At 37.3% G+C, this 24,373-nt stretch overlaps 1 protein-coding gene across 5 annotated transcripts in view; it reads left to right on the top strand.

The window, feature by feature from the left end:
* LOC106668941 (repulsive guidance molecule A-like) overlaps nucleotides 1–24,373 on the top strand; it is a 74,660-nt gene that overhangs the window by 5,022 nt on the left and 45,265 nt on the right. For 2 of the 5 annotated variants that reach the window (XM_014398155.2, XM_024225423.1), the window contains exon 1: nucleotides 20,188–20,400. The exons of 2 other annotated variants lie outside the window; for them this stretch is intronic. The gene's annotated coding sequence lies outside the window, so the exon portion shown is untranslated. Of the gene's footprint in view, nucleotides 1–20,187; nucleotides 20,401–24,373 lie in introns of those variants that run through there. One more of the 5 variants, XM_014398154.2, reaches the window with a different exon arrangement.

The raw sequence follows: 24,373 nt of genomic DNA, 5'->3' as shown, positions 1-24,373 counted from the left end.
TGTTGGGGTTCCGGGCCCATGAGGAGCACTTGCGAAGAATGAGAGCCTATGACGACGGGTGCCCCCGCGCTCCGTTCGGCTATCTGGCTGCTCTTGGTTTCTCCTTTCTGACGCCGGGGGAGAATTGGAACTCCTCCCCCTTGCCTCAGTGTGCGATTCAGAGTTCGAATCGCTGAGTAAGAGTCTCTCAAGCCCAGGTGTGCGGGACACTCGGCCTTCGGAGAGTAGCAGGGAACCGAAAGGGAAATTGCGAAAGCCAGAGGAACCGGTCGCCCACCATGAGCGCACTATTTGTGAAGAATGGATACTTGTGTCTGAGATTCCCAATCCGACCTGCTAGATTGAGCTCACGCAGACTCGGATTCATCCCCCCGAGACGGCTGGGATAGAGCCGACTCGTTCGGCTCTGGAACGGTCATCTCGTCTCACCCACCCTGGGAGACGTAGCCCACTATATGTGGAACTACGGCGACGACGGGTGGTATAGTGTGGTTTGAGGCTCGAGACCCCGAAACGGCTCACCTCGGGTTCTCATCCACGGCCCTTTTCTCAANGGTAATACCCTTCCGTCGTAAACGGAGGTGCGTCAGCTCTCATCTTGAGAATCAAAACGTCCGATAAGGCTGAATAGGCTAGGTGCGGACGCTAAAGATCCTCTAGTCTTGTGACGACGAGTACTCGGGAACCTCATGTCCATTTATGAGCCTGTGGGCAGCTGCTCTGGCTTCTCCTAAAATATGACCATTTACGGTTAGTATTGAAGTTTGCTCATAGAATGAACAAAAGTTTGAGCGAGTTTACTTTTTATTAAACCACACTTTTTCATTATGCGGTGTAGGGTTGATATTGCGCAATATTTTTTAGGCTATGTCTAGCGTTCGAAGGACGAACACTTCAAGCGAAAGCAGCGATTGTATACAGTCATATAGAAAATTGGCGGCTCGCCGGAGAAGCACAAATATGATAGATGATCATGTTGAGGGACCAAGATGATCTTGCTACACTAGGCCTTACTCACGCGAAAACAATGACGCTTATGGGCCGTCAATATTATCGGCGATAAATTGGGATCAATATATCATTCAATACTATTGCACAATAAAAGTATTGTGTTACAAATAGTTATTGTAGGTCTAGGCTCCGCCTAAAATTATAAAACTAACAAGAATACAAAGTAATCTATTAACGAATAATTGTAGTTTATAATCTTACAATAGGTTAGCAGTCCCTTAGTCCTGGAGTTAAAGGAAAGGTTGGATGGGTGATGATGATAAATTGCAATCATCATTAATGCTGAAACATTTTCTGCGGTCAACGTACGACGCAAATAATTCCCACGGGTGACGTCGGTTAGCGGAGGTGGTACAAAAAACATCAAATTTAAACGCTGTAGCTTATCTTGAATTAATCATGAGTGAAGAAACCTCACGAATTTGCTTGAATAGATCCCGGCCGGCGGAAGTGTGTTAAGGAAGAGATCGATGGCAAGGCCCGCAATTGAAAGCCCCAGAGAATTAACTTGAAACTGTTTTCGGAAAATAAAGTCGGAGTGTCCTGCTCCTTTTCATTCAGCCCTTATAAAACATTCTTTTCTAAAAGGACGTTTAAAATAAGATGGCCCGTTTCATCAAATTCACGAATTTCAAAGCAAATCAATTATATTTAATGCGTATCAATTCTCTTTTTTAGAAAACCGTCTAAGCTTGCTTATAAATATTCGACTGGTTCAATGAAGTCTCAGTTCAATAAAATATATCGAAAAACAACTCTTAGGAAATTCTTAAAATATTATATTAAAATCATAGCATAGAAAATTTAGAGCTGTTGAAGCAGCTCGTTAAATTGTTGAAATTTCGACATCTTCAGGGTTGGGTCCCTAGTTCGGTGAAATCGACTCAATCCTTATTCTCATTCTCAAAAGTATTAGGCCATTGACTATTGTTGCTACAATTTCATTCCATAGGTTTTTTTGTATGCTTGATTATGTCTCCATTGAGCCGTTGCTTCGCATTCGAAGATGATATTAGTGGCTGTATCTTCCTCCTCATAAATAATCTGCAGATGGGATCATCATTATGTATGTATGCCCATGTTATGTAGTGTTTTCTCAAATGTCAGGGACCGGTTAACTGACCTATCACTCCTCTGAGTCTGGCCCCATCCAACTGCAACAGTGAGATTGCCAGTTTTGGTGATGGTTGATAGCTTAAGTTTACTGTGTTTAGCGCCGTTAGAGTTTATCACCTTCTCCTTTTGTTGTATTTCGATCCATTCGGTGATGGAGGATTCTGTATTTGTTTTTGTTATCCCAAGTATAGGTTCGGGGACTATATATAGTCTTGCAGATCTTCCTCTGGCCAGTGTGTCTGCTTTTTCGTTACTCAAAATTCCTTTGTGCCCTAGTACCCAACAGGTTGTTGTTGTGTTTACCCAGGTTTTGGAGATTTTGGATGCATTCACTGACTCATTTGGATCTTTTACATGCTAATGCTTTAATGGCTGCTGGCCTATCCAATCTTATGAGGATTTTTTTGCCAGTATAACCAACGTTAAGATTTTCCAGGGCACAAGCATTGATGGCACGTATTTCTGCTTGAAAGGCCGAAGTGTATTCCCTAATGAGTTGGGCTTGAACAGAAAATGCCCGATCCGTTTCCTTCCTTTGTTTTGGAGCCATCTTTTTACCATATCATTTCATCTGATGCTCTGTTGTGTTCATCCTCTCCTTTACATTGAGACTTTATAGGATGTTGTAAAGAATGTTTTCGAGATCATATAGTAATATCAATGATAATCGTCTTAATTATAAATGTTTATCAGTATTTTACCAGAATGTGCGGGGTCTTAGATCAAAGACTCAAGAATTTTATTGATAAGTATACTATTTTTAGGCATGATAGATGCAGTATATCTACATGTTTGGTTAGAAGTGGAAGGGTCCTTGTTGCTGCCAAAGAGACCCTCTCTGTTAAGTATGTTGGCGGGCTATCATCTCTTTTCGAGCATTGCCGGGTCATAGTTTCTCAGGGCAATAAAAGTAAGTGGGTGTCTATACATTCCGCCTCACTCGTCGTGAAGAACTTTTCCTATGAACCTATGAAGAATTTTTCTCTTATATTTCTTGAAATTCGCTCAAATCATAATCTTGACCAGTGTCTAAATATCGGTGATTACAGTGGTAATTCTGGGGGTACTACTACCCTCGATCTTTTGTCATCTAACTTTTCTTTCCATGATCTATTTCAATGTTACATAGTAGCCAATTATTTTGGCAGTATCCATGATTTGGTTTTTTCCTCGGAGAAGGATTTGTGATTATCACCCAGTTCATCCTGATAGCTTCCACTCTCCTTTAATTATGTATATTTATCAGACTGTGTGAGACAATCCCCTTAATATTGTTTTGTTTACTCACTTTGGGATTTAAGCCAGTGAGAGAAAGACCTCCGTCTGAGTAAGACGCTCCGTTTAATAATAATTATTGGTCCTGCGGGTAAAACAAAATACTATTCCCTCAATTGTCATTAAATTTCAATTTCATACTTACCATAAGATTGAAAGAGGAAAAACCAGCGGATTAAATTGTTATTTTTTTACATTTAATTTAATTTTGTTTTTTGTCTTGTTTAAAAGTCTCACTTTTATTTTGTAATATTTAAACTATTAAAATAATTTTTAAAGATATAAAATTTTAATTTTGTGTATTTCATTTATTTTAATTCTAACATTTCAAAATTTATCCATTATAACAAATAAAGGTCAATTTTATTGTTAAAAGTAAAATCAATAAAAAAATGGTATCTGGCAAATTTCAAAAAATGATAGTCAGACCGATCGAGGGATTTCCTCTGGGACCTAGACAAAGTCCCCATCCCTTCCTTAAAAACAATTACTAGTTAATTGTGACATATTTCCATTTTATCGAGTGTTAAAAATGTACAATAATTTCTCCTAAAATTTCAGGCGTGCCGTGCCGACTTTACACAGATGAAGGAGTTTTTACACAATGTGAATTGGGATTGTCTTCTGGAAGGTTCCATTGATAATGCGGTTGATCACCTGTTGGTTTATGCTTTCAATAGTTTCATACCAGATATATCGTTGAATAGAAGCAAATTTTCTTCTTGGTATTCCTACGAATTAATTTCTCTGATCAAGAAGAGGAATAGAGTGCATAAGAAGTTTCAACGCACAGTAGCACAGTTGACTACTCTTATTTCTCTCAATTAAGGAAATATGGGAAGGAAGAAATTTCTGCTTGTTATGCAAATTATGTGGAAGGTATTGAAGTGGGGAGCATTGTCGATGTAAACCGTTTCTGGTCTTTTGTCAACTCTAAACGGAAATCGAAAAATGTCGCAACTGAAATTATTTATGATGGAAATTCGATATCCGTCGAAGCTCAGATTTCTAATCGCTTTGCATCGTTCTTTAAGAGTAACTTTCATGATTGCCGTGGATTCAGGGTTCTTCTGAGAATATCCCTAGAGATGTGACTGACCTTTTATTCACATTACTAACAGGGATATCTCGAAAAGATGTGCTATTTTGAAAGATTTCTTTGCAATGGGACCTGATGAAATCCCAGAGATGTTTGTCAAAGCTTTGAAAGTGCCCAACACGACTCACAAGAATGACACATCTACACGGAGAACAAACACTTTGAGCCCTGAAGATGATCTCAATAAAGATCGAAACGTTGGCGCGATAAAGAAAATGTTTTTCTCAAACCTACGTCACACCAGACAGCATCTCACGATCTCCGAATAATTATTGACTAACGGTCACTAAACACTACACATTATTCATTTGTTTCATTTTGTTATTGTGTGCTTTTTGATACTACTCCTCTAGTAGATTGTTTCTGTTCAAGTTATAAATAAATAAATTAAAAAAAGTACAGCTGCATCATTAGCGAATCTTAATATTTTAACAGACGGTTTTAGTTAAATAAATCGTTAATGTAAATTAACAGTGTACAGGCAAATCACTTCCCGGAACACCGCAATTAATATAAGTGGGATACCTAAAACTTTGGCTTATTTTCTTTTTTTGGGTTCTATTTATCAAATATGATTTAATGAAAATATAAACTGACCCTTTGATACCAATATTGAAAAGTTTTTCAAGCAATACTGCAAGATATACAGAATCAAAAACCTTCTACTCAGATTCTCACGTAATGTAAACGTTTTCACATTACTTTTTAAGTTTTGCAGAGCCAGGAATAAGCAAATTCTGCAGCAAAACAATCCTCTTGCGATTAGACAATGCCGATCGTTTTTTGTCAATTGCTGACTTTAATCACTCTAATTGTACTTAGTATATGCTAGAATTAACAGTTTGGTTGAGCGCAAGAAGCTCATCATAAAACACCCCCTTCCGATCTTACCAAATGCACAAAATTATGTTGTTGGGATGTAATCCGGGTTTTTGAGTTGGTAACGGTGAGTCGCTGCGTTTTCTGGAGGTTGTTGGTTCTCTCTGAGCATTGTTGTAAAGCATCGCAAGTATCGCCCCTATGAATCCAGCTGGTCTCTGACTCTTTAGAACGCTTTTTATTTATGTGTTATGTGTCTCTGCAATTTCTCTTGTTTTTCGTGATCAAAACTTAAATTCGGCCATCACCAATGGTTGAATGATAGAAAACGGGCAACAAATAAACGCCCTATCTCCAGGGATACTTAAGGGAGGAAAAAATGGTTAAAGGATGATATTTTTGCGCTTTTAAATCAAAATTTCCGCTTCTGAACCGAGGAAACCATTTACGAACGGTGCTTTCTCCTAAAACGTCACACATTGAATTGAAGTTTATTGATGCAAGTTACGAAAATTTAAAAACCGACGAAACGGCGAGAATAGGAAGACCAGCAGGGTCGGAGAAGTCCATGCTAATGAACATCCATCTCGCAATTCTAACCGTGACGTTTTGACAAAAACGTCACACCCCCATAAATAACAATTCCAGAACTGAAGAGAGTAAAAGCGGAACACGTCTGACAGACCAAAATGATTGGAAAGGACCAAACTACAAAAAGCAATATACTCGTACCGAAGAAAGGGCGAGAATTCGAAGGCTTGTCCTGGTCCAGGAAATCCACCTTGCAGACTTTTTAACAAAAAATAATATTGTAGTAACTAATAATTAATACACATAGACCCAGCACTGAATATGGTGGGAAGACGAGATAATATAGATAACTGTCTGCTAAACTAAAATGATAGGAACAGACCTAACAAATGAAAAACGCTTCGGACTTATTTAGCACCTAATAAAACTAGTGGAATAAGTGGATCCATGATGACGATAAAACCGTAATCGTGAAAATCGTAACGAATAGGCAACCAGGCCTTAGTTGTTACTTACACTACATGGAGATGGCGAAAACGAGCTGTAGATTGGTCCTCCATTTAACAGCAATTCTCTGAGATGGTAGGAACTCGCAAAAATCTTAAAAAACGCAGTGATTGAGGTTTTAGAGGATGGTCACGCGTAAAAAATTCTGGTGAAATCTGATGTATATATTACTCGTGGTCAATGGTTAGATTGGGCTGAAACGATTTTTTCACTTGATGCACATACTATGAAAAAAGTCCATGTAGTGTTTAAGCAGCTTTGTTCAAGAAGTCGATAACACAATGGTTAAATCTTGATCTGCCAGATTTTTGGTTTCAATCCTTGGATCAGTTTGTTCAAGGAGTAAATGCTTATCAATTTTTCAGACGAAAGTAAAAACAGGGCCACATAATGTTGATATACAAGTTGAGTATTGGCTGAAATGGCTGTGAATCTCAATGCGCTTTAATTTCAATATTCTTTTTATTTGACATTAAATCAATAAAACCATTAATGTATCCTTGAAAAAATCAATTTTTTATACATTCTACTAATCAAAAATATATTGAAAACCGTACACTCATCCAGATTGAGATTTAATGGAACGGTGTAGGAGGTCCACAAACAAAAATATTCTCGTACAACCTGTTTCTCGCCCTATTATAAATTCTATCCTACAAAACACTGATTATGTTTTTGACTATGTTTATGATTATTAGATTCAATTATACTTAGACATTATAGCTCTAAACAGAGTTTAAAATGCGATATTATTTCAATTCAATCAGCACAATTCAAAAATCGTTCTGTTCTAAAGAGTTTATAAAATATTCTAGATGGTTGATTTATTGAAAATAACAAATAGATCTGTTTTGCTTTTCTCATTTTATAAAGTATTTTGTGAGTTCTGAAATGGGTTGTGCTTCAAGTCTGCCCGCAAATTACAATTTAATGAGGAAAAGAAATAAAATAGAGTTCGGAACATAAAAACACTTACTTATATTATAAAAAAGAAAAGAAAATAAGAAACTGTTCTGAACTAAAATGAAAAGAATGAAAGCATAGAAAAAATGAACTTGCTTCTCTTAGCATAAATGAAATACATAAAGCGTTTAAATCTATTTTAATTTATTTTATCAAACAAAAATTTATCTATTTTTTATATATGATTTTTTTAATGAAAGGAGTGGGCGCACTCCGGGAAAATGGCCAAGTAACTTATTTCTTTTACAGAAAAATGGAATATGACACCAGATGGTACCAATTACTTTCACGAGGCTCCAATCGCGGAATGCCCTTTTTGATTTTGTTTTCTCGCAATGCTCTATCGATATGGACCACGGTGGATCATTGGAGCGATTGGAATGCGCTTCTGACAATTTTTTTTATTTAAATTGGTGAAATGGGATTTTTCCTTTTTTGTTTTCTTTTCTTGAATGTGTTTCGGAATGTATGGTTTTGACAATGTAGGGCGAAAGAAGGCACGTTTGATAGTATGTTTAGGCAGTATTCTATAAGGGTGAGACTGTGTGGGCTGGGTCGCTTTGCCGGATATGTTGAACGTCTTGCCTAATCTGAGTTTCGTCACCAATAGAGTTCTCTCAACAATCTCAACGTTTATGACTCGCCAACTGTTGGGATTAGTTTTCTTGGAATAAATCAGGTTTTCGTACCATTTGTATGTTCAGGACTTTTAACCTTTGCATTTCTCACTTACATTATTTTCGGTTGGTCTGAGTGTTGAAATTTAAGGTACAATGTTTGATCGTTTGCAGCTCGAAAGGTTTGGTTAACTTTTGGTCGTGATTGCTGTCCAGCGGCCCTGAATACAATATGCTAGGAAAATTTATGATGTGTATTGTGATGACACTCGGAAATGATGACCAAATTCAAGTTTTTATTACAAAAAAACAAAAGACATTGCATAGATCCTTAACATATATTTAAAAGGCGTTCTAACGCGTCTGGGATCAGCCGAATTTGTTTGTCGGAGCCATGGGTTCTTCACAATAAGAAGAATTTGTTGAATCGTATCTCAATTTGCGATTCCCTACTAACAGGCAAAGTGAAAAAGATGCAAAAAGAAAAAAATGATTTTAAAAAAATGTGGATCCTTTACAGGAATGTAATGAAATGAACAAGAACATAATGAAATAAAAAATGAGGCAATCCTGGGGAAAACGCAGCGACTCACAGTCAAAAATTCAAACAACAGGATTACATCCCAAGAATGTAATTTCGTGCATTTAGTGAGATCGGAAGAGGGTGTTTTATGATAAGCTTCCTCTGCCCAATCAAACCGTCAATTCTAGCTTATACTGCACATAATTAGACTGATTAAAGTCAGCAATTGACGAAAAACGATCGGCATTGACTAATCGAAAGTGGATTGTTTTCCGCCAGGATAACGGATGACCCCCAAACATTCCAGAAATGATTGGAGCTTGGTTGGTATGTGTTACTCCACCTAACATTGCCCCTTCAGATTTTTGCTTATTGTGTGTTCTGAAGAACTTCAATGAGAAAATGTTTACTTCACGTGACCACTGGAGAAAACACATCGAGGAGTGCATAGCTCAATAACCGGGAAAGTTCTTGGTAGAGGGAATTACAAAATTATATGGACGATGACGAAAGTAGACATAGAAAAAAAATGGTTCAGATATTGTTGATTGAATTTGTTTAAAAGTACCTGCAATTTTCAATGAATTTACCAATATAAAACGCTAAAAACTTATTTCACAACTCGATACATACAAACAGAAGACATTCAACTCGAGGAAACTTATCACACAAATCAACAACTCAAGTACGTGATTCAATCCATTAAAAACACTAAATGGCTTACAAAATCGAGCATGATAACCGACCGGATTGCCGAAAACCGTGTACTCAGATATCAAAGGATAAAGATATCAGAGAGGATAACAGATGACAAAACAGAGAGGACAGGCGGACCAAAATGATCGTAGACCAACAAAATACAGGTTAATCACCCAGGAGAATGTGAAAGAAAACTGAAGAATTTAAAATTTGAATATATTTCACACGGAATGAATAAACAAGAACTTATTACACGTTGTAAATATTTAAATTGAAGTCAACATGTAACTCATAAATTGGGAGATTTTAAGCCTACCTGTAATTTGGTCGTTAGCTATCAGTTTGGTCTACCTAACCTCGTTGGGTTTTTTCCATCAGATGAACACTGAAGGTGATGAGAAACCGACAAAAATTATCTGAAACGACCAAACTCCAACAAGTGATACACTCCTAATTTCGCCAGATGTACATGGTAAGAAGGCTTTGCTGTTTTTTTTAAGCTAATTCTCATTAAATTTTATTGTTTATATACAAAAAACATCCGGCTTAATGATAAAGCGTAAAGTAAGGATAACAATACAAAAAAATGAACGAGGCAAATTTCTATTTCAACCGACAAAAAACTATTTAGATTTACACTTTGGAGCGGTAATTAAACTTTTTATCAAAAACAACATCGTTAACAAAATATTATTATATGACGTTGTGGCGTTTTTTAAGCTATCTCGTTTCCTTGAGGTCTTTGCTCAAAGCCGCATTTGCTGATACGGACGAGCCTTTTTGGGGAGGAGGAATATAAAAAAAAACACTGTCGAGCTTTCGAGGAATGGGATATATCCCACAATATATCAACATCGATTAACTATTTTGAAACCGTAGGTGCATGAATGTACGAATTCCAAGTGAATTTATTTGAGATAAAACGTATTTAACCTTCAAGTAGTAATTGACTCCATTGCACATAACGGACATGTTCAAATTTTCCCCCATTTTTAGAACCTCGGGAAAAACCACTGGAGGGACTAAATTTAAAATTGCATTCTATAAATCTTTGTCGGGAGAAAAGTGAATATCTGTCGTACATTATGTTTATGATTCATTTTCTCTTCACTCAGTACTCAATTTGTTAGAGGCTTAAGACGTTGATGGATATGAAAGAGGTCATAATCCCCCACACTAATGTAACTTTACTCAACGATCTTCACTGTGTCTACAAAATACAATAATATGAGTCAGTCTAACTAGCTGCTTCCGATAGCCTAATCTGCCACCCTCTTATCCATTTAACTACGAACTCTCTCATGTTCAGAAGGCCTTTCTAAATCACAAAATATGACCGCCTGGCGTCTTATTTGTCGGGAGAGTTAACGATTCGTTAATTATTTGAGTGTGTACATCTTGGCGGTTTATAAAAGATTATCTTTACTTATGAATCTGTAGCGTGAAACTCAACGGTCATTCTGGCCTCACTGACAAGTTTTTTTATAATTACAGTTGGGAGGGGTTGATATAGAATTGTGAAAATCCATTCCTCCACTGCGACCTAAATTGTGAAACCCCCCTATAAACTATACCTATGCCTTTGGAAGAGTGCTTTTACCTGTAAGACTAAGCACTTTCCTTGGTGACTCTTCGCAGATCTCTTTTTGGAGTGAGAAATGTCCTACCGAAGTGCCTGTACTGTAACCGGTCTAATGCTTCACATTCACAAAGGACATAAGCCGATGTCTCTAGTCCTAACAGAGACGGCGTGTTTCTGTCTCTGCTCTGCTAGCTTCTTTAGGTGGTAGTTAAGAGGGCAGTTGCCCTTTTTTGGCTAGTTGGTCAGTTTGTTCATTTCCGTCTATGCTTTCATGTCTAGGAACCCACTTTAAGGTAACCTTGTTTCATCTTCCTAGAGTCATTAGGCTGTTTAGAGAATCCTAGACTAGTATTGAGTTGAAAGCATACGCATCTAGTGCCTTTATAGATGCAAGGCAATCTGAGAGTATGTATTTCTGTGCACCTTTCATTTTGTCTTTACAATTAGTTAATAAACTCCTGTGCACAGAGTTGTATTGCATGGACCTCAGCCTGGAAAATTGTTGGGGTTTGTCCAAGGGGCTTCGCTAGGGTGTACTTCGGCCCTTTTATCCTTACACCTTATCACCACTTAAAATGTATTTTCGGGCGACACGATGAGGCGCTCTGTGTCGGGAGGAGCTGTAAGTTATACAGTACGCCCCAAGATCCAGATGAAATCGAGACATGGATGGCTAAACAATTATCGAAACTATCTAAAAAGGCTGGTCCATTTGTTTTCATTTGTTAATTTTGAGTTGTTATTTTAATAGAAGGGAGAGTGTTTTATTTACATTTGTTTTATTTTTCTTAATAAAATTTTTGTGAAGGTATTCTTGTTTTTTTTTTAATTTAATTTTTGGTTTCTTGTTCCCTTTTATTATTATTTTTTGGTTAATAAAGATCCGCTTTAAATAGAGAGAATCTGGGTTGGTGGCCCGTGACAACCTATTCTCTGTTCCATCTTTGATCAATCTGTGTACCATACTAGGGCCCCTTCTTGAAATTTGGGGCCCCCTTTCTTCCAAAGGTGTCTATTATCTACGCCAACTTAGCATTGCCTGTCAAAGTTTAGTTTTGCTCTCATTTTGTCATGTACAGTTGTAACCATCTCATTTATTTCAATTCTTTCCAGAATTTTATGATGATTCCTCCTTAGATCTCGCTATTCCTAGTAGTCTGTCGTTTGATCTGTGTCTGAGACCGCTGCCACCCTAGCTATACCATCATCACCAGGATGAATCTCAGTTATCCTGCCGATGGGCCAGGATAATGGAAAAGAGCGGACGGTTTTTAGGCAAATCACTTCACCAACTTCAAACATGTGTCCTTTACGTTACCATTTTCGCTTCTAAATCAAAGTTTTTAAATAGGAAGAGGACCACTGTCGCCAGAAATTTAGACGAAGTGCGAAACGTTGCCAATGAGTGAGGGGTTTGTTTTCTTCAGAAAAAGGAACTTGGAGAGGAGAAAGGAGTGAGGAACCGGTTAGGAAATGCCCTGGGGTGACGTAAGAGGCGTCCACGCCATTGCTAGGAGGACAAGTGGCCGACTGTTCAACACAACCTCAATTTGGGCGAACAGTGTGGCATACTCCTCGAATGTCAAGCTTGACTCGCCTATCAAACGATGAGCAGACATTTCGCCGACTTAACTGCTTGGACTTAGCTGCCTCCCACAGGCCACCAAAATGGGGGGTGAAATGCCTCTTGATGCCCTTAGCTGCGACTTGACTCGTTATGACATCTTTGTTCGGACTAAAGAATATGACAATTTCTCTGAGCTTCCGAGCCGCCCATATATAGTTTCTCCCAAAGTTGTAGAAAATCTCTGATGGGAACTCATGCCTGGCAACAAATCTGTTCAAAGCCGCCAGGAATGCTGCGGTGGTGAGATCGGACACCAACTCCAAATGGACAGCCTTGCTTGACATACATATGCATAAGCACATGACTTTCGACGCTTTAGACCCTGACTGTATAGGTCTAGCAAAATCTGTACCCACTCAAGGAAACGGACGACAGGGATTGACACGAGACGAGGGGAGATCACTAATAAGCGTTGTGACAGGCCATGAACTTATGACAAGTCAAACAGAGACCGCGTACGCAAATTATCCAGAACTTGCTTCGAATAAGGGATTGGACAGTTGAAGGACTCGAATGTAAGGACAGTCTATGGTAATGGTCACAGATAAGAACCGAGAAGTGGGATTCTTTAGGAAGGATTATGGGGTGTTTTGAGGAATAGGGGTGCTATGAGTGCCTCAGGCGTCCGCCCACCCTTAGAACACTCTGGGCTCGAGGAAAGGAGTAAGGGAGGACAAGGATTTGTTCAAAGGAAGGCGTCGGTCTATAAGGGACTTTATGTCAGCGAGGTAGTAGGTTCGTTGGACTACTCGCACGCAATTTAAGAGAGACGCATCAATCTCAGGAACCAAGAGAGGTCCAAAGAATCTCTCTTCGGGAGGCTTCGAACAATTGGCAACGAAACGTCTCACAAAAGCTAAGACACGCTGGAGGCGTGAAAGAAGACACAAGAAGCGATCGAGACGAGAACTTAAAGGGCAGGGACTTAGGGTCGGAGGAATACAGAAAAAAGGGGGCGAAGCCTGATTCTGCCCTGGACCCAAACAAAATCATTTATTTATTACGTGAAATTATATGTTTTTTCTAATTAGAGAAGATTTATTGAATTATAGCTATTTATTTTTAATTGTAATTTAATTGTTTTATTGTTCTATTTTTAATGTTTTCCGTCAAGGTTTATGCTTTGGTTTTACGTAGTCGTATTGTTGTGAGAAAGAAGACCGGCATTGATAGAAACGAGATCGGAGGTTTGCTGGTCCCGCCCCTCTCCTCAACATTTTTGGTCCTCCGGGCCGGATCCCATTTCTCACTTGCTCATTGGCAGTTTCATCTTCAACTAGAAACTTTGATATTTCTCACTATCTATATAACTTTGGCCTTTTGAACACTTCCTTTTTGTTCGTGGCTTGCTCTTCATCCATCCTGAACTTTGTTGCTTCGCCCTTATCTTCTCGGGAGCGAGGGGCAACCGACCATAAAGTGACCTACAATTAATATTCCAACATTCAATGGAGATATTTCATGCTGCCCATCCTTCAAGGACACCTAAATTTCCTTAATTCATTCGAATCCGAGTATTGACTCAGACCAACGATTTCACTATCTCCGATCATCGCTACAAGGAGCTGCGGCTCAAACAATTGCTGTCATTCCAATTTCCATCGGAGGATATGACCAGGCTTGGCAGGCATTATTAAATAAATATGACAATAAAAGAGTTTTAGCGAAACACCATCTCAACAGAATCTTTAATTTTAAGCCGATTGCCAAATCTAGCTTGCCGGCGTTAAAACTTTTCTCCTCGGTCGTACTAGAGAGCGCCAAAGCATTCGTAAATTTGAATTTGGAAGACCGACAGGGCTCATTTTATGCACTCTCGGACTTTGATTACTGGATTCTCGAACAAGGGAACGTTTTGAGCAAGAGCACACATGGGACACGGAGCTACCCGGATTCACGGATTTCGTTACCTTTATTCTTCACCAATGCAGTGTCGAACACATTCGAATGAATTGAATGTGTCCACACAAGAGTTCGATTATAAAGCATGTAGAAAGACTAAGAGCGCCTTGATAACGTTAGGTATATCTGCCGATCATTTTAAATGTCCTGTTTGTTCAGATAATCATCCAATTTTTGAGTGTTCTTCGTTCCTACCACGAGACCATGTGAACGATTTTCTCGACACAAACAGTTGAATCGCTATATATGTATTGCTTGTCACTGGGACATATATTGAAGACCAGTCCCTCACAAAGTTATGGTCGTCATTGCAATCATCGGTACCACTCTCTACTACATTTTTCGATCGACAAGGGAACTTATAAACTTAAGCTTCATTCTTCCGCCAAGGAAACAAAACTTTACATCTCGTCAACGAATCCACTCGTCCTAACCAAGACAAGAAATCGTTAAAGGAAAATGAATTGCCAATTTCCCCAGTAAAAGGTACCGTCCTGTCATCAGCGTTAGCCGGCGATACAGATGTTCTCTTAGTGCCGCTCTTCCTAGTATTAAAGATATCACCGGTCTTGCTCATCCTCTGCCAATCCAAATAGACTGTGGATCACAGAGATCGTTTATTATAGCTGAAAGAGCATGGAAGCTCGCCCTTCCCATGCACCTAACCCTCAACGAATAGTAGGATTAGGTAATCAAGAAATTTCTGGAGGAGAAAAAATGATTAATTGTCTTTTACCACAACATCGCCATAGTTATCGACCGAATTTGCACCGATATGCCTTCTTGTCGTGTTCTCATGGAGGTTCATGATCATCTGAAGCCTTATGAACTGGCTGATCCAAGTTTTCATGTGGCTGGTCCGATTGGCTTTTTACTAGGCGCAGGTCTGGAGAAATTTTAAGAGGACATACTATCAAACTCCCAAACAGACTCTCCTTCGCAGTGGAAACCATCTTTGGATGGGTCTTACTGGGAAAAATATATTCTTAACTAACCAAAGATTGAACAACTTTTATGCCTTTAATAACACACTAAATTCGACTTTGAACATGACCCCCGTAATAACATACGGAATTACGAATAACCCTTACACAACCAACATGGTGGAACAATTTATAACTGAAGAACGAGCAAAAGAATACCAAGACCGACTAGACATACTACACAAAATTATTAAAGTTAAAATTGAAAAAGAGAAAGAACTAAGAACAGAAAGACTAAACAGCGTGAAAAATATATTACAATACCCAATAAAATATTTGCAAAGACGACATACCATAAGAAAGACAAACCAAAATATATGGAATTAAACTATGACCCACAAAGTAAGACTGCGACTAACCCCAAATTCAAAAAACAACAACCTTTTAAAATACAATCCAATAGAATAAAAAGACGTAGAAAAAATAATGCCGGTTTTAAATCTGTTTCAGGTCAAGATGATCCTAATATTCCTTCTACTTCCCGTGACGGTCTGCTATAAAGTGACAAAACTCGACAAAACGACTGGCACAGTAGTGTCAAAAATTCAATATTCTTATATACTGAACAAATCATACACTTATATGCGCCATATAAACACAACCTTATTACAAGACGAATAAGACAACATTCGCATCTTACTGAATAAAACCCCCAAAATATAGAAATCCATCAAGTATACACACTCAAATCATACCTTGAAAACACTCACAACAAACTAGACCGTATTCACCTGAACACCAGAAATAACAATTTTAGAATCAAAAGAGGCTTAAATAATGGTTTAGGGACTGCAATCTGTTTGCTGACTGGAAATATGGACCATAACGGCAAAGAAAAATATGATGAAATATTAATGACAATTCAAACAAATGAATACACTTTAGAACACAACGTAGAAAAACAACTGTTTACAATTAAACAAACGTTTAATTAAAGTAGTCAATAAAAGGATAGGAATTGTTCAAGAAAATAATGTAAAATTACATAACTATCTTAAATATTTCGAAAACACAAGAAATGCAATAGAACTTACCCAGAAATATACAATCCTATTTACATCACTATCATTATTATATAACAAAATAAACGACATAGCTGATAGCTTGGAATTTTGTAAAACAAATGTAGTGTGAGTGTGTGTGTATCGAGCGTGTAGCGATATTTTGCTGGTGCTTCTGGGCTGAAATGCCCCTGGCAAAAAAAAGGTAATCCATTCCAAAATAATAACACATGAAATTAGCGAATTAATATGAATTACTTATGTATCATTAGTAAAAAAGGATCCAGAGATTTTATGGTAAATCATTAATCAATGTTTATCTGATAATAACAAACAATTAATAATTAAGAATCATAATAATACGAATATTGTACATCTACAAGAAACAGCACTTGTATCACTAAACAAAACAACTTTGTTAAACCATATACATATTTTGAATCAATTATTATGAAAAACTATATTATCGCAGTTGTATAAAAACATCTAAATGTAAGAGAAATGATGAATGATGGAGTGAGTGCGGTGTTCAATCCTTTTTAAAAAGATAGTTCCTACACACAGTAAGTAACTTACTGTGAGTAGGAACTATCTTTTTAAAAAGGATTCTAAATGGAAGTTTTGAAACAATCCATAAATCCGATATTAATATAGACCCATTGGAAGAATTAATTAGCTGAACTACCATTTAACCATTACTGAATTATATATGTAATGTTTAAAGATTAGTGACCGTTAATCGATAGTAATTCAGATATCGTGAGATGCGGTCGGGTGTGATGTAGGTTTCAGAAAAACATTTTCTTTATCGTGCNTATTCTTTCATGCTCTCTCTTTCTCTCTCTCTCTCTCTCTCTCTCTCTCTCTCTCTCTCTCACACTTTTATTCTGTACTACCCACACCTTTTTTCCTCGTACACACACTTTCTTCTTTCCTTCGTACACTCACTCTCTTATTTTCTTCGTACACAAACACACACACACACACACTCTCTCTCTCTCTCTCTCTCTCTCTCTCAATCTCTCTTACTATCACTCACTTTTTCCTTTTGGACACTCATTCACGTCTTTTTTTCGTAAACTCACTTACTTCTTTTCTTAGTACACTCACACAAACTCTCTACTTCCTTCCCCTCCCTCTCACTCTCTCATCCCCTTCAATTGTTAAAATTCAAAACATTTAAAATTAAAACTCAATTACTTAAGACGTTGATTATATCGCACTTTAATTACAATTTAGCTGTGATGTTTGATATTACTCACCAATTATCGAATAAGCTACAAATAGTAGTAATTAAATGTGTATGTTATGTTCTTGACCTTGCGTTACATTCAAGAATGGAAGATAAATATCTTAAGTTGAGAACATTACGAATAAATGACTTCCAAGAATATTTAAATTTAACTATTTTCAACAAGGCTTTAAAAATGACTCAACCCATATATCCGTACGAAAAAATAAAAAAAATTTATCGAACCAGTTAGATTTAGTACTGGAAATACTGTAATTCCAAAACGCAGAACAAAACAATACAAAAACTCTTTTCTTACAAACAAAATTCTGATAGTTTAATTATTTACCTAAATAAATCAGGCAACTGGAAAAAATTAATACATTCAAAGTAAACCTTAAAAATAATTACTTCAAATGTTAAGATATGTGAATTTCATGTACTTATTTTACATAAAATTCTTTTTTTCATCACTTCTTTTACAACATTGTTTTCATTGTTTTTCACTCAAATGTTGTTTAATATTATTGTTTGTTTTTTAAATTTTGGATTTATTTTTTTATTATGTTTTAGTACACGTTCCGATTGTACATAATAATGTTAGTTACTACAGTCTAGTTTACCTTGCATAGGCTAATGGATAATTTTTATGGTTATATAGAAAACATTATTAATGTATTTTATAAATATTTTATATAATTAATCGATTGTTTGATTGATTTGATTATAATTGAACTAGGTAGCACGGGAAGGATCTACCAAAAGCTGCATGATTATCAGTTGTTTTTGTTTTTGCTCTTTGGTTCCATGTCGAACAGTTGTATCTATAATTTTTCTTTTCTTTAATATTCCTTCAATTCGCAGTTTTGTGCACTTATCGGACAAACAATTTTGTTTTCACAGGCTCCTTTGCGAAAAGGAGCAACATCGGTAACACCTACTTATCGATATGTAATCATCCACTTTGCATAATTCCAAGGGAGTTTTATTTTACACTCGAGCCTCATTTTAAGTAGATTGCGATCAATTTCAATAATCTTCGAAAATGAACAATCGTTACTTATGTATCATTAGTAAAAAAGGATCCAGAGATTTTATGGTAAATCATTAATCAATGTTTATCTGATAATAACAAACAATTAATAATTAAGAATCANTCTCTCTCTCTCTCTCTCTCTCTCTCTCTCTCTCTCTCTCTCTCTCCCTCTCCCTCCCTGTAATTTTCACGCACTTCTTTCCTTCATACTCTCACCCATTTCTTTTTGTCTTCTTTTTTCCACCATCTTTACTTATTTATTTTATACGGTATACAAACAAGTTAGTATATACATCGAGATGAAAATATATATATAAATTAAAAATTAAATTATAAAACTACAATTTTTTTATATCAATAAAATAAAAGTTGTTGCTATAGGTACTCTAGAAGAATTCCTATTTTAGTGCTACCTGCCACAATTTGATTAAAGAATGAACGAAAAACGATCCATGGGAAACATCCAAACATTCCTTGGGGAATCAATAGAGCTTAGTTAAATTAAATATGAAGTTGTGTCTAATTGTATTATTCGATATGACACTTTGGTTGCTTGAAGAGCCATTGTTTAATTTGTTTTGAATATTTCTTAAAATTAAAGCACTTGTTACAAGCGCCTTCTGGAAGTGTATGCGCCTATTTAGGGCCTTCGTACAAGAAACGGTTTGGCACTAGAGAAGTTTTAGGTTGAGGTAATCATACTCCATTGGGTTCCTCAACTTAAAATTTAAACTTTTACATTTATCTATTTTATTTCCCTTCTGTTAAAACAAGTGTCTTATAACTCTATATACATAAGGTAATGTAATATTAAATATTGTATTTTTTTAAATTGGAAGCGAGTGTCCACTTGTGACAAAGCTTTTAACATTTTTGACTGTCTGAATAGCTGACTGGTGAAACCTGTACATTGGCTTATGCACCTCCCCAGCAGACCAGTCTGTACTGGATATGTGATTGTACTAGGGCATAATATAATACCTTTAAGTGACTTTCACATTTGTTCCGCAATACATAAATTATCCTTAGCCCAAACTGTGAATTTTTCCGGACCTTATCAATATGAGTATATCTATCTATCTTTCGGAGATAATTAGTCCCAAGTATTTTATATCACTTATTTGTTCGATGTTAAAGCAATTGGAGNCAAAGTGTTTGTCTTCTGTGTAATTGTGCCATTCTTGCGTGTCGTGACACTCTCGAGATTCTGGCTATCCTTTGAAGGCATGGCTATTGTCATCTTTGCACCTCGATCCAAATAGCCGAGATGAGGTACTCGGCTGAAGTCTATTAGAGAATTTACCGAACAGGCTTTTGCATTTACGTTTTCGATTGCTCGTTAAATAAAATTTCGATCGGAAATGTCTCAATTACAGGTTCGACACCTCGAAGGCCTTTCCACAATATATCGTCACTGATAATTGATCAAAGCAACGACAAAATTGCTCACATATGAGATTCATAGTACGAGGAATCTTCATATCAACGGGAATCTCTTTCGCCGGCTGAGTAAACGGCCGTGAGATAGGTGGAAATGCGCTATTACCGGCGAGGTGTGAGAATCTCGAAGACTTGAAGAAGGAGAGAGTGAGAAAAAAGACAGGGAAGAATGAGAAGTGGCGTAGAAAAGAAAAAGAGAAGATCCGTGGAGGGGTTTCGGCTTGAAATCTCCTGAATCCCCTCCGCTTTAACGCCCCCACCACCACGGTCCGGTTGGTCTCGTACCCGGCTTCAGGGTTCAGTCTTCAGTTCAACGTTGGCTTCCTTGTCGTCACTTCCAATGACGGTTATCTGTTTATTTTGATTTTTTCGTTCTTGTTCTGTTTGATTTCGTATTATTTCACGTACAACACGTCTCTGGCGCTCTTAAGTGATGATGTAAGTACAGATTTTTCGGCTATACATTTTTTTTAAATTAGAAAACACCCAACAAGTAGAAAACTTATTTTAATGCAAGTCACAGAATATGCACCTATTACTTCACTATGTTTAGCTTTTAAATATAACTTATTAAATATTACCTTAATTTTTATAGGGTTCAAATTATTATATCAGTTTAACGTTTTCCGGTTGTCATTCACACTGATATGTGCACAGTGAAATTGATGACATATGTTGGTTAAAAATGACAAAAAAAAAGGAATCACTCAGTTCAATGTATAACCTGATCGGTCAAATAGGAAAAGGGATACGAAAACTTTTAAAATTGCTCCTTGCTCACAGTATCTATTATTTACGACCAAAGCCCTAGCACTGTCAGCAGGAGCTAAAAACATATGCCCTGCAAGGTCCGGAAGAGTTAAACCGTCCGAGATTGCGGGTGAATTTGTAACGATACACGAGCGACAGGTACAGACGTAGGACGTGGGTCTTTTAATAAAATTCTATTAAAAGAAATTATATAAATGAGACTAGACTGCGTGTTCTTCTCCTTTCGACCTTTGTCTGTCGCTTAACTACAGCCGTGCCGCTTCTAGTTATGCAATTATATTTTCTTGAACTAATCATTTAATATTATAATCTTTGTTAATGTTATCGCTTGCGTTTGGTATAAATATGAGTTTAAAAGTATTTTCTTAATGTCGATATATTATCGAATTGTCAAAACTATCTTTGACTTGCCAGCCCGCTTTCTCCCACAAAATGATCATTTTGAAACATGACTTTCCTTCTTTGTCAGTTCTTCGGTCGTTTTTGTGATAGTTTTAAAGGGCCAAAACTTTGCGATTCCTTTACACACTATCTATCCTTTACGGACCCAGGCAGATCCACTCAAGATAATAACGATGATAGTCTAGTTCGGTGATTTCTCATCATCGTATACATTTCACAAGGATCAAGAAGTGTTGACCAACCGTTGAAGATGTTGAAATTCTAAAAACGCCGAAGTAATCGGAAACGACCGAACTACAGGTCCACTTCACATACCTTACGAAGGAATCGCGCAGTACTATACTGGACTTTGGATTATTTTCAAGTTTTCAAACTTACGCTCACGTGTGATGTATGTACGTTCCCACAATAAAAGGTTAAGGGGTTAATGCTACCTGCTGTGCGATATCACGCGAGTGCGAAATCGTCAAAAAGGAGCTGTCATTGACTTTGCATGGATCTTCTGCGAGCTGTTTATGCTGTAAGCGATATAGCGCGAGTAGAAACTGAAAAAAAACTGTCATTGCCTTTCCTCGGATCAGCGGGTGACCAGTCGCATGTTTAGAAGCTGAAATCCCAAAGAAAGTAGCGGTCATTGACTTTCCATGGATCAGCGAGCGACCTTTCGCTTGAGTAGAAGCTGAAATAGCAAAGAAAGTAGCTGTTAATGACTTTCCGAGGCCGTGCGATTATCTTGCTTAATTGCAACTCATTTTTTGTTTAGTGCAATTTGGTTGAACTTTTTTGATCTTTAAATAAAGTGGAAGTTTTGAACAGTGTTTATTGATGTTTGTGACGTCCCGGATGCCGGTAGTAAATTTTTGCTAGACTGCCTCGGTTTTGTTAAAAATAAAATAAGTTTATTACATATTGCGCTGTAGGTTTACTACCAAGAATTTGCATAATTGTGACCGATAATCTTTTGTATGTTCAGGCTAGACTTTTTTTGAGTGAAAATTTTTCTTACCACTGTCCTAGATTGATACTCCACCAAGTATGTGTGTTTAACTTGATTCATTCCACAATTCCTCCTGGACCTATGAGTATTGTTGACTACCCATATTTTCGTCCGCACGGCGTATAAACGCCGTGTTTATCAGTTATCTCATTTACAGCTGAATGGTTGCAGTGAAAGGGTTATCAATTTAATTTAATAACAGTCCTATCCTTCAAGAAACGGTGGCGAACGCGGATTTCTTCAGCAGGCACATTTGTATGTGTTGTTTGTAACGTGTACCCGGTCTGCTATTTGGCTGTAGAAGGTTTTATACAAATGTTTATGATCGTCTTTTATTCCCTTATCTCAAACTCTCAAACAAGGCTAGGTCATCAATCAATTCTCTGATGTTGCACTTATGGTTGCCAATTGTCATTAATAGGACGGAATTGTTTGTATTTTTAGTCGTGCACAGTAAGTGTAGTAAATGTCATTAAATTGCAGAATTGTGATGTTTTCCACTTAGCCCGTTTAGGTGACGAGATCAAGCCGATAGTTTTCATGTAGTCGGTTTGAAGTTTATTTATAGGCTGTCAAATTTCAGTTGCCGGAAACGGAAAGTATATTCTAAAATACTCGACTACAGCCTTTCTTAATTCGTATCAAAAGGAAACTGTTTAGATGGAATTCTATTGTGTTTACCGTATTTCACAAGTGGCCAGTTTCAAAACTGAAAACAATATGTATCCGGATTTAAAGTAGGGAAGATGTGAACATCCGGTGAATTTGGAAATGCTATTAGTATGCCTGAATTTCGTTTTAAGTGACTACACCCCAGGTAAACTACGTTATAATTCAAAAAGATGGCTAATAATTAGACCATATATATTTCACCCTTAATAGTGAGAAATAATTGTAAGTTTCTGACTATACATAACTTAGTATCGTCTTAGAAAGCGAAACGAGACTGATTTTTGACTAGTAACATCGTTTTCACTAGCCTAATCTACGAATATCTATCTTTCATAACAAATTTATATTTAACAAATTCCGTCAAGAATGCGAGATGCCATTCAAAAGTTTCTTTTGTTCGAGGGATGAGAATGATGGGAGGAATTCCCAAAAGGACCAATGTGTTTAAGGACGGTTGCAGGTTGGCGTAGAGGCCCCCCCCTATTGAACCTACCGTGTGGACAAAAAAGGTTTCGAAGAGACTGTGAGGCACCTCGACGGATAAAAGAGATTTCTTTTTAGGGGTTGGAGGTGGGTACACCTGCTTGCCGACAACAAAAGGCCACAATCCACAACAAAAGGCCCAGAGGGAGAGGTGCTTGGAGGAGGTCCATCGCACGAAGATGAAACAGAACAATATTAAGGCGGCTTCAGAATGCGGTATTCACCGAATGCCGCGCAAATTGTCGATGAATCCCGACTATTGTGGATGGACGCTCGGCTATTCGCCGAATAACAACATCCGATGCTCGCCGTGCTCGGCTTTTTATCGGTTATCCTGTCCGCTTCAAAGGGCACGAATATTCGTGAAGTAACCGCGCTCAATTCATCCACACATTCGGGAATCGACTATAACTGTACGTACCTTTAACCTACTGTCAACTGTTATCAAAATCAACAGTAAGCGTACACTTCTATTTAATACTATTTATTTTTCATTAATAAACGATTCCTAACTAGTATAGATGTTGGAATTTACACAATAACAATTGTTTTTCTTATTAGGAATGGATTGACCCAATGCAACAGTTTTGGAGGTCCTCCAAGTTTACGAAACAGAACCAATAATTTGGAAAGCTTCTCTTACAAATCATAAATTGTTTTATAAATAAAGCAAAAATATATAAAAAATATAATTAAATATATTTTTTAATTAGTTTGTAGCCACTGCACAAAATAGTAACCGCAGCTGCAGCAATGACAGTTTCACTGTTGTCCATCATGATTTGTAGTAAGTTGAGGACTTCCACGGCATTTGGAAAATACGTATTCCGTTTCCGCAACAACTAGGAGGTTATACAAAACCTGCATTTGTGTATACGTAGGCACGCTATTTCGCGAATGCCAAGACGAGCATCTAGAGATTTGGCAAATATTCGGCGGCAATGGGCATTCGGCGAAACCGCATGTCCTTCATTCTTCCCTGTGACCCCTCCCAACCCTTGGTCACAAGGGGGTGTCCGGGCTCAAAATAATGCTGTAGCCCTGAGGACGTGGCAACCTCTCTAAAGCACAAGCTGTACTCGTGTC

Source organism: Cimex lectularius, unplaced genomic scaffold, assembly GCF_000648675.2.
Source record: "Cimex lectularius strain Harlan isolate CLEC.00 unplaced genomic scaffold, Clec_2.1 scaffold29, whole genome shotgun sequence".
Lineage (NCBI taxonomy): Eukaryota > Metazoa > Arthropoda > Insecta > Hemiptera > Cimicidae > Cimex > Cimex lectularius.
This window is presented reverse-complemented; position numbering and strand designations above follow the sequence as displayed.